This window comes from Eptesicus fuscus, unplaced genomic scaffold, assembly GCF_027574615.1.
Source record: "Eptesicus fuscus isolate TK198812 unplaced genomic scaffold, DD_ASM_mEF_20220401 sc28, whole genome shotgun sequence".
Taxonomy (NCBI): Eukaryota; Metazoa; Chordata; class Mammalia; order Chiroptera; family Vespertilionidae; genus Eptesicus; species Eptesicus fuscus.
This window is the reverse complement of record NW_026557625.1, coordinates 82,568-92,781: the sequence shown is the minus strand read 5'-3', so window position 1 is coordinate 92,781 and position 10,214 is coordinate 82,568.

Below are 10,214 nucleotides of genomic sequence, written 5' to 3'. Positions count from 1 at the left end.
AGACGGGTGAAAGAGGCGTGTTTTTCTGGGCACAGTGCCACTCTATCTTTTGTCCATACCCCGGGCATCCCGGCCGCCTGCAGCTTGCTCTGCCCTTCACGTACACCTTCCCGGTGAGGCGCCCCCTCACCTTGTCATCGGACCGCGTTAAGTCACTTCTTTCCACGAATCCTGGTGAGTGGATTTTCTTCTACCGTTCTTGTACAGCGCCGCCCTTGCTGCTTTCATAAGGTCGCTGCATACAAACGGCCGCAGCCGCATCCTCACCGTATGCGGCGAGCACCCGGCCGCACTCCATTCATTTCAATGGAGCTGGATAGAGACCGTATGCGGCACATAAAGGAGCCGACCGGAGACACTTGCGGTCTCCATCCGGCTCCATTGAAATGGAGTGCGGCCGTGTTTGAGCTCCCCCCACCGTATGCGGGGACGGCAGATTCTCCAGTCCGGCTCGGAAGTTTCAGCACCCACCTTATAGGACGACCCCCGGCGTATAAGACGACCCCAGACTTTTGAGAAGATTTTCCTGGGTTAAAAAGTCGTCTTATATGCCAGAAAATAGGGTACTGTCCTAGATGATGTGTCTCAGTTGGTTGAGCACAGACCCATGCACTGGTGTGAGGTCACATGCCTGGGTTGTGGGCTGGATCCAGAGTAGAGATTGTGCAGGTGGCAACCAATCCCTATTTTTTGCTCATCCTTGTTTCTCTGTCTCTCACCCCCCCCCCATCCTTTCTACATCTAAAATCAATAAAAATATACATGTACTTTAAAAAACATACCTGCAGGTTCCTGATGCAGCTCCCTCTTTACTCCAAGCCTTTGCACATTCTGGAACCTGTGTCTGGAGGACCTCGCACTCACTACACTGGTCGCCAAAAACAAGGTCCACTCCATGTAGCCCTCCTCCTGGCCTTTGGAGTCTGGGCTCAGTGTCTGTTCAAAGTCCCCAGGTCCCCGGGATTCAAGAGCGGCTGACAGACCCAGGACTCTACTATCTCAGAGGCCACAAGTGTGTGAGGCCCTGAAATAAGCTCCACAAACCCGTACACCTGATCGATTCTGCACTTGCAGGAATTTGTGGAAAGATAATGGTCTGTTGGGAGCCTGGCAACCACCAGGCTCTCTGGGCTCAGGCTGCCCAGGACCCTTGCCCAGCCCGGAGGCCAGGTGCCCTCCAGATGCCTGTGTGATCTCGGGGCTCAGTCCTCAGTGCTCACTCCTGCCAGTTCCCTTGTCATTTACAGGACTTCCCCTTCCTGTCCACAATGCTGTCCTCTGTCTTCTAGTCTGTTCTTCCTCTCAGCAATGTCAGGAAAAGTTAGAATCCTGCCTCAGAAAATGTCCCTCTTTTTTCACAACCATCTATGGTCCCAGCATTCTGAGAATGAAAGTAAAACTCCTCATGCAAAACCCACACCTCATCTCTTTGTTACCTTTAGATCCCAAACAGGCCCGGGTTTCCGAGTCCTCCCAGCTCAGTGTCACCATCACGTCCTCACAAGGTGGCACTGCAGCCTTCCACTCCCTTCCCCATCACCCACGTGTCACCCACCAGGGACTCACCATTCTGGACGCTGGGACCTGGGCGGCAGGACCTGAGCGGCGCCGGCCCCCAGGCTGGAGGGTTCAGGGGGGTCAGGCTGCGGGAACGCTGAGAGCAGAGAGGTGTCCGGGAGGCACGGGGACCCCGATCTCGGTCTGTTGGGGCTCCAGGAGCCTCAGACACACCCTGCACCGCAGGCAGCGGCCTCCCAGGCCTCCTCCTACTCAGTCCAGTGCCCTGAAGCCTGTGGATCTCTGAACAAAGACCTAAGAGGTTACAATGACCACCGCGAGGAGGAAAGCGGAAGTCCCGCCTTAACCGGATGCGAAGACACCAAAATGCCCTTTGGCGCCGCCCATATGAGTGCAGTGCCTTCTGGGTAATGTAGTTTTCTCAACCGCTCAGGGTAGTACTAGCATCCCATCCAATGACAGGTGCTGTGGCCCAGCAAGTGATGCCCGGGGAGGGACTAGATGGGGCCAGAGGCCTGGCTAACTGGAGCAGACTAACAGATCTCTGAGGGGAAGGAGGTGGGAGGAATGCAAGAGATCCACCAGAGAATATATACAGAGGGGGAAATGGGAGACATCGATAATGCTATCAACAATAAAAAATATATGTATTTTCTTAAATTTTAAAATAATGGAGCCCAGCTGATGTAGCTCAGTGATTGAGCCTCGACCTATGAACCAGGAGGTCATGGTTCTTTTCATTTTATTTTTATTTTTAAATTCGTTATTGTTTAAAGCATTCCATATCGTATGACATACAACTCCCTTTTCCCCCTTTGAGCTCTGCCCAGGCACCCCCAAGCCTCAGCACATGCCCTCACCTCCGTAGTGTCTGTGGACATTGGTGCTGCTTATATGCATGCACACAAGTCCTTTGGTTGATCTCTTACCACCACCCTCCCCCACCCCCTCCGCCAAATCTCTGCCTTCCCTTTGAAGTTTGTTGGTCTGTCCCTTCTATGTCCCTAAATCTATTTTTGTTCATTAATTTATGCTGTTCTTATATTCCACAAATGATGAGGTCATGTGATACTGGGTCTTTCCCTGGTCAGGGCACATACATGGGTTGCAGGCTCAATTCCCAGTGTGGGGGTGGAGTCATGCACGAGGCAACTCATCAGCAATTCTCTCTCATCACTGATGTTTTTAATTCTCCCTCTCCCTTCCACTCTCTGAAATCAACAAAAATATTTCAAACCAAGTATGTACATAGATGCATAGGCCATGGACCTAGACAATAATGCGGTGAGGGGCTAGAAGCAGAGGGGGCAGGGTAGGGGGATAAAGGGGGAGGAGAATGGGGGAAAATTAGGAACATCTGTCTTAGAGTCAACAACCCTATCTAATAACAATAAGCAGGGCTTGATGGGGGCTCTCAGGCCACACCTCCCGCCCCTGTGGGGGGCCAGGGACCTGAGGCCATGCCCCTGGCCTGGCGGAGCTTGACGGGGTACCTCAGCCCACGCCCCCCGTCTGGCAAGGCTTGACGGGGGACCTCAAAGCCCACTCCCCGCCCCGGCCCTGGCCTGGAAACCTCAGGCCAGGCCTCCCACCCCAGCGTTGGGCCAGGGAACCTCAGGCTGTGAACAGCCCCCGCCACAGCACCAGGCTGGGGGACCTGAGGGTGCGCAGGGGGACCGGAGGCTGTGCCCCCCACCTGGTGGGGCTTGATGGGGGCCCTGAGGCTGTGCCCCCCACCTGGTGGGACTTGACAGGGGACCTGAGGCTTTGCCCCCCGCCCCGCGGGGCTTGACAGGGGTGGGGCTGGCCGCCTCTGGATCTTGCCCAATTGAGGTGGGGCCGGCCGGGTCTGTGTCTCTCACGATTTCAAGGCGCAGGTGGGTGGGGCCTTGACTCTGGGTTCCACAACGCATCCCAGACTCTTGACAGGAGGAAGATTCTCAAATACATTGTACTAATTTTCTTTCATCTCTGACACTTCTATTATAGAAGAATGTCCCGTATGGTCAGGGCAATATTAAAATATCTCCTCTAATTAATACCCTTTAATGTGCACCAATTTTGTGCACCGGGCCACTCGTAAAACACAGCGTGCCCAGCCGGTGGGGCTCCGTGGTTGGGTGTGTACCCATCAACCAACATAGCGCTGGTTCCATTCCAGGTCAAGGCACAGACCCATGCTGGGGGGCTCCATCCCAGCAGAGGGAATATTGGAGCAGCTGGTCAATGACTCTCTCTCCTCATTGATGTTTCTTCCTCTCCCTTTCTAAGACACCAATAAAGACATTTAAAAAACCAACAGTGTTAAGACTGATTTGACTCAACCACAACAAAGTGGCTGTGGGCCATCACGTTTTCTTCCAAGTCTTGTAAGCAAAATCAGGCCTTGTTCTCTCTCTCTTTTATTTTCAGTTTCTGGGCTTTATTGATTGGATCAAATTGGGCCAAGTGCCGCCAGGTGCTCAGAGGGGTGGCGCATAGGAGGCGAGCGCCTTAGGTCTGCGAGCCCAGCGCGAAGGGCGAGAGGACAGCCGGGCCCGACGGGAAGGGCAGCTGCGGGGCGCACCCCGGGCCGCGGGGTCCGTGCACCGGGTCCCCCGCCGGCCTGTGCCTGGCGAGCGGCGCGCCCATGGGCGGCGAAGGTCTGGGCGCTGGCGTCGGCGCCCGGGTTCTGCTTCTCCCACTTGGTGCGGCGGTTCCGGAACCGGATTTCCACCCGCGTCTCGGTGAGGCTCCGCGACACCCACCCGGTTGGGGTCGCCGGCGTGCAGCGGCTCCGCTCCTGGGGCGGCGAGGGCGCGGGGCCCAGCTCCTCTGCACGCAGCGGGCGCCCCGGGGCTGCGGGGACGAGGGCGCACGGGGCCAGGGCGCACGGGGGGAACGAGGGCGCACGGGGGGGACGAGGGCGCACGGGGCCGGGGCGCACGCGGCAGGCGCCCCGGGGCCCAGCAGGACGCAGCGGCATCTTGTGCTGTTGACCTTGTTGGGGTCCAGGATGTCCAGCACCGAGAAGGGGTGGGGCGCGGCGGCGGCCTTGTTCTGTCTTTACCCGGGATTGTCCCAGGCGTAACTTCTAGGGAACAGGAGCCTGCCTGGAGCCGGTCTGGCTCAGCTGGGCCTGTCGTGTTTGAGTCCTGGACTTCATGCAGGAACGATTGCACGACAGGAGTTCAGAGATTTTGAGGGAACCTTTATTAAAGATGGGGATAGTGGAAAAAATCTGGGGCTCAGGATAGAACAAGGAACAGCAGAGAGACTAGGCGGGGCTCGTGGGGCTCTCTAGAAGCACGGCTGTGAGCTAGCTCCCTGGAGAGTCCGAGAAAAGGAGGCCTTGAGCACAGGTTCAGGGGGTTAGCCCAGGAGGAGCTGTCGCTGCTCATTGCTGCCCTGGTTGCAGGTGGAGCGGGATCCCTTACAAGCTTAGGAGAGCCGGGCTGGTGTGATTCCGTGGTTGAGCATTGACCTCTGAACCTGGAGGTCACGGCTGCATTCCCAGTGAGGACTCATGCTCAGGTGGTGGGCTGGATCCCCATTGTGGGGCATGCAGGAGGCAGCCTATCTGTGATTCTCTCGCATCATTGAGGTTTCTATGCCTCACTCCTCCCTTCCTCTCTGAAGTCAACAAAATATATTTCAAAAGCCCTGACCGGTGTGGCTCAGTGGATAGAGCGTCGGCCTGCGGACTGAAGGGTCCCAGGTTCGATTCTGGTCAAGGGCATGTACCTTGGTTGCGGGCACATCCCCAGTGGAGAGTGTGCAGGAGGCAGCTGATGGATGTTTCTCTCTCATCCATGTTTCTAACTCTCTATCCCTCTCCCTTCCTCTCTGTAAAAAAATCAATAAAATATATTAAAAAATATATATATTTTAATGTGTGTTTTATTGATTTTTAAAAAATATATTTTATTGATTTTTCACAGAGAGGAAGAGAGAGGGAGAGAGAGTCAGAAACATCGATGAGAGAGAAACATCGATCAGCTGCCTCCTGCACACCTCCTACTGGGGATGCGCCCGCAACCAAGGTACATGCCCTTGACCGGAATTGAACCTGGGACCCTTGAATCCGCAGGCCGACGCTCTATCCACTGAGCCAAACCGGTTTCGGCTTTAATGTATATTTTAAATCAATTATACTTATATCAAAGTTTAAAAAAATATTACAACTTGCCACTTCTCAATTATTTCACTATCTTATTAGGAAAGTTCTTGAGCATCTTTGTACCCACTGTATCAATATGTTGGAAATAAAACACAATGATGTGCTACGGAAATAGCTCATCAGCCCATGTTCAGTGCTGTCACTTTGGGAGTTTGAAAGTGACGACGATGAGAGTACTTACACCAGAAAAATGGACAAATACTACAGACCTTGACTTCGCTTAATCTACTGTTGAATGCTTGAACTTAAAGTGAATGGTGGGCAATTTTAGCAACCTAGGTAACATGGAAGTGGGCTTTAAATTGTATATAGGATACAAGTTTAGAAAAATAATTTTCCTCCCGGTATTCAAAACATATACTTCCAAATGGCAAGGAAAGAAGTCGAGTCCTTGAGGGATGAGTGATGCCCCAGTCAGTGTAGGGGAGGCTGTGCTGACTCATTTGCGTCCGTAAATCATCCATATAAATGTCGTTATTGACCTGTGCACGAGGGAGTCCATTGTGGGACTTCAAGTCGTCTCGCTCCGTGGAGGCTACTCTGGGCCGCACTAAGGCTCGAGGGCTTATGAATCCCTTTCCACTTAACATTACCAGAACCGCCGGAGGAAATACACTACAGAGACATCAATGCAGGTGCGGGTCACACGGTCTATTAGGTCTATGACACTCACACCGGGACCTTACTGATCTCCGGGTGCCCTGGGCGCTGGCTTAGGGGACCCGGAGGCTGATGCTGTGGAGCGGGCGTCTCTGGGTGCGGCTGGAAGGGCTCCGGTTCTGGAACAGGCTGTGCCCTGAGCTCAGCGGGGTCCCCGGGAGTCCTCCGGCAGGAGCGGACTCCATGGGACCTTCGCCTTCTGTGGGCCTCACGGTGGGGCAGCAGGTGATTCCATCCAAGGCCTGAGCACAGCGGCTCGGGCTTCCCCAGGAGAAGTTGCATGCGTTTCAGCTCCTCTTTTCCTAGCCAGTTTGCTTGCATTGCCCACGCAGCCCAGGCCTCATCTGGGGGAACAGACTGTGGGGGCGCTTACAGGGGCTGCGCCCTGTGAAGTGTGTGGCCAGGGTGCTAATTGACTCAATCTTTTAACCGGTTTGGCTTAGTGGATAGAGCGTCGGCCTGCGGACTGAGAGGTCCGAGGTTCGATTCCGGTCAAGGGCATGTACCTTGGTTGCGGGCACATCCCCAGTAGGGGGTGTGCAAGAGGCAGCTGATGGATGTTTCTCTCTCATTGATGTTTCTAGCTCTCTATCCCTCTCTCTTCCTCTCTGTGAAAAATCAATAAAATATATTTTTTAAAAATCCATTATAATTTGTAAATAGGGTTGCATGAACCTCCTCTTAGCTGTCTTCAAGTATTCCTATGTGGAGAGGTGGTGGAGACATAAAGATATAAATTAGACATATAAGTGAGGCAGTTTCATAGCTCAGTCATTTCGTTCATGAGAACCTTTCCCCTATTAAGCATCTACTCTTCTAAAAAACAAGGAAAACAAATAGTGAAGAAAATAATTTGTTTTCTCACGAATGGCATTGGGAGAAAGTAGACACTAAACAGATATGTTGCAGGCCCAGTGTGAACAAAAAAGTGACCACATGCTAAACCTGACAGGCCCAGGGCAGGTGCCTGGCAGCCCGTACAGACTCAGAGACCTAAAGTCACCACACGGTTACCAGTGGGAGTGGGTTATCCACCCGGGGAAGTGGGCGTCCCCTTCCCCACTGGGTGCTTGGAGTGGGGTCCTTACACTATCTGGGGGAAAGAAATGTCTGAGTCTCACACGGGAGGAGGAGTGATTGACATCCCTGGGTTTGCAAAGTCCCGTTTCCCTCCATCCAGGCCTGGGAGACGTGCAGCTGGGGACTCAGCAGAGCCTGAAGCAGAGCCTGTGACCCGAGTTTCCTTTCCATGGTGGAGCTGGGTCCTGCGTAACATCAGGCTAGTTGCAGTCCATCAGTCCATCGTGTGTGGGGTCCTATGTGGGCAAATGCAGGAGCATGAGAGTCCCGCAGGCCAGGAGCGTGGGCCTAGCAAGAGAGAGAACTCCTTTGTTTGGGAGGTCAGTGTCTCAGATCCCCTCACACATGCAGTGGCCACACCTGTTGTAACCAGTGACCCGTTCCCAGGTGTTCCTGACAGTCGAGTGCTATAGGGAGCCGTGATAGGGGTAAGCCTCGCACTGAACTGCTGGCAAAGCCGCAAACAAGTCCCAGCTTGGAGGGCACAGCCCTCTAAGCATAATTAAGCTTGATCTTATGACTGCTCCCTAGGTCTTTCCTGGGAAGCTAACGGCTGTGGGAGGGGCAGCAAGTGCTGCCAAAACAAGTGAAACTCACAACAACATTGTAAATTACCTTGTTTGCCCCTGACTATAAATAAAGCCTCAGCTGTGCAGTCTGGATCTGTTCTGTGGCCTCAGCCAGGCACAGAAGATCCTCCTAGACCCAGCTTATTCTCTTTGTCTGTCTTTTCTTCATCCTTCGACGGCCCTCCCTCAGGCTCGCCGAACCCTTGGCTGTGCTGGTGCAGCCCAGAGTACCTTCCCTGTTTCATGGAGACTTGACTGGGCATGCACGGACTCTTCCCCTGTCCAGTCCCTTCCCCCTGCCGTCTGCGGCGAATAGCCCTGGGGAGTGTTAAATTGCCATTTTCTGGCAAAGCTGCACACAAGACATGCCTATAAAAATGTGGCTTCCCTTTGCTCCTCGCCAGTTATTTGTACCTGGGTTTATTACAGCGGTATCACTGATGCAAAAAAGCAGCAGACCATTTGATGGATGAGAACAGAGAACTCCAAACCCAAAACACAACCTGAGAATATAATGCACAGTACAGGGACATTTTAATCTCGGCGAGAAAAGGTGGTTTGTGGCAGGTGAATAGCCCCCCCTTTTTTTTTTTTAACAAAAAGTTCTTAAAAGTTAACACCATGCTCCAAAATAAATCTTGGATTGATTAAACATTTATTTGGGGGAAATAAAAAGTAAGTGTAAGCCCTAACCGGTTTGGCTCAGTGGATAGGGCGCCGGCCTGCGGACTCAAGGGTCCCGGGTTCGATTCCGGTCAAGGGCATGTACCTTGGTTGCGGGCACATCCCCAGTGGGGGGTGTGCAGGAGGCAGCTGATCGATGTTTCTCTCTCATCACTGAAGTTTCTATCTCTCTCTCCTTCTCCCTTCTTCTCTGTAAAAAATCAATAAAATATATATTTTTTTAAAAAGTAAGTGTAAGAGGTGGGCCAAAGGGGAGATTAAGAGGCACGTGGAAAGCGGTTTTATTTCCTCTGGAGAACAGGCACTGTTTCCCACCAATTTGCACTTGCAGACACCTATTGCCACGATCTCTGAAGCCGTGAAAACATCCGCCTGTTCTTGCATCGGACACATCCCCTGGAGCTTGGCTGGGGCACAGCGGGATGAGGAAGAGAAATAAACTGAGTCACAAGGAGATTTAGAGATTTTTTTAAAAAATATATTTTATTGATTTTTTTTACAGAGAGGAAGAGAGAGGGATAGAGAGTTAGAAACATCGATGAGAGAGAAACATCGATCAGCTGCCTCTTGTACACCCCCTACTGGGGATGTGCCCGCAACCAAGGTACATGCCCTTGACCGGAATCGAACCTGGGACCCTTGAGTCCGCAGGCCGGCGCTCTATGCACTGAGCCAAACCAGTCTCGGCTAGAGATGTTTTTAAGGGGAGTTTTCTGGAGCACCAGACCTTGAGCATCTTCAAGTTCCACACCACCCTAGCCCTGGTCTTAGGCAAAGACTGCTTTTTCACAGGGCTGAGTAACCTTTGTAAGCATCTGGAAACACGTGTCCAACTCTCAGGGAGGTTTGAACAGAACCCACCCGTGCCCACAGGCAGTTCCTGAGATTTGAGAGACTTGGGCCTTGGGCAGGGGCTCTGGCTGCCCTTGACCACAAGGTTCTGTGCACAGGGGCAGTGATGTCAGAGGCTGTTGTCTGGTTACCATGATTATGAGCTGGGAGTTGCTAAACTTCCACACTGCCAAACTGCCCTGCTTCAGTGTGTGGCGTGAGGTGGTTGGCTAGAGAGCTAGTTTTGGGCTCAGATAGCGCAAAAAGTGAAGGGAGGTAGGCTTCTCTGAAGCCTAGACTCCTGCCATGAAGAAGTTGTTTTCTTTTTGGAAGATGGCCAGCGTGGCAGCCGAGGACTCCCCTGCCAGTGGGGCCAAGGTCTGCCATACCAGCGTGGCAGCCAAGGACTCCCCTGCCAGTGGGGCCAAGGTCTGCCCTACCAGCGTGGCAGCCAAGGACTCCTCTGCCAGTGGGAAGAAGGTTTGCCCTACCAGCGTGGCAGCCAAGGACTCCCCTGGCAGCGTGGCAGCCAAGGACTCCTCTGCCAGTGGGAAGAAGGTCTGCCCTACCAGCGTGGCAGCCGAGGACTCCCCTACCAGCGTGGCAGCCGAGGACTCCCCTGCCAGCGGGAAGAAGGTCTGCCCTACCAGCGTGGCAGCCAAGGACTCCCCTGGCAGTGGGGCCAAGGTCTGCCCTACCAGCGTGGCAGCCGA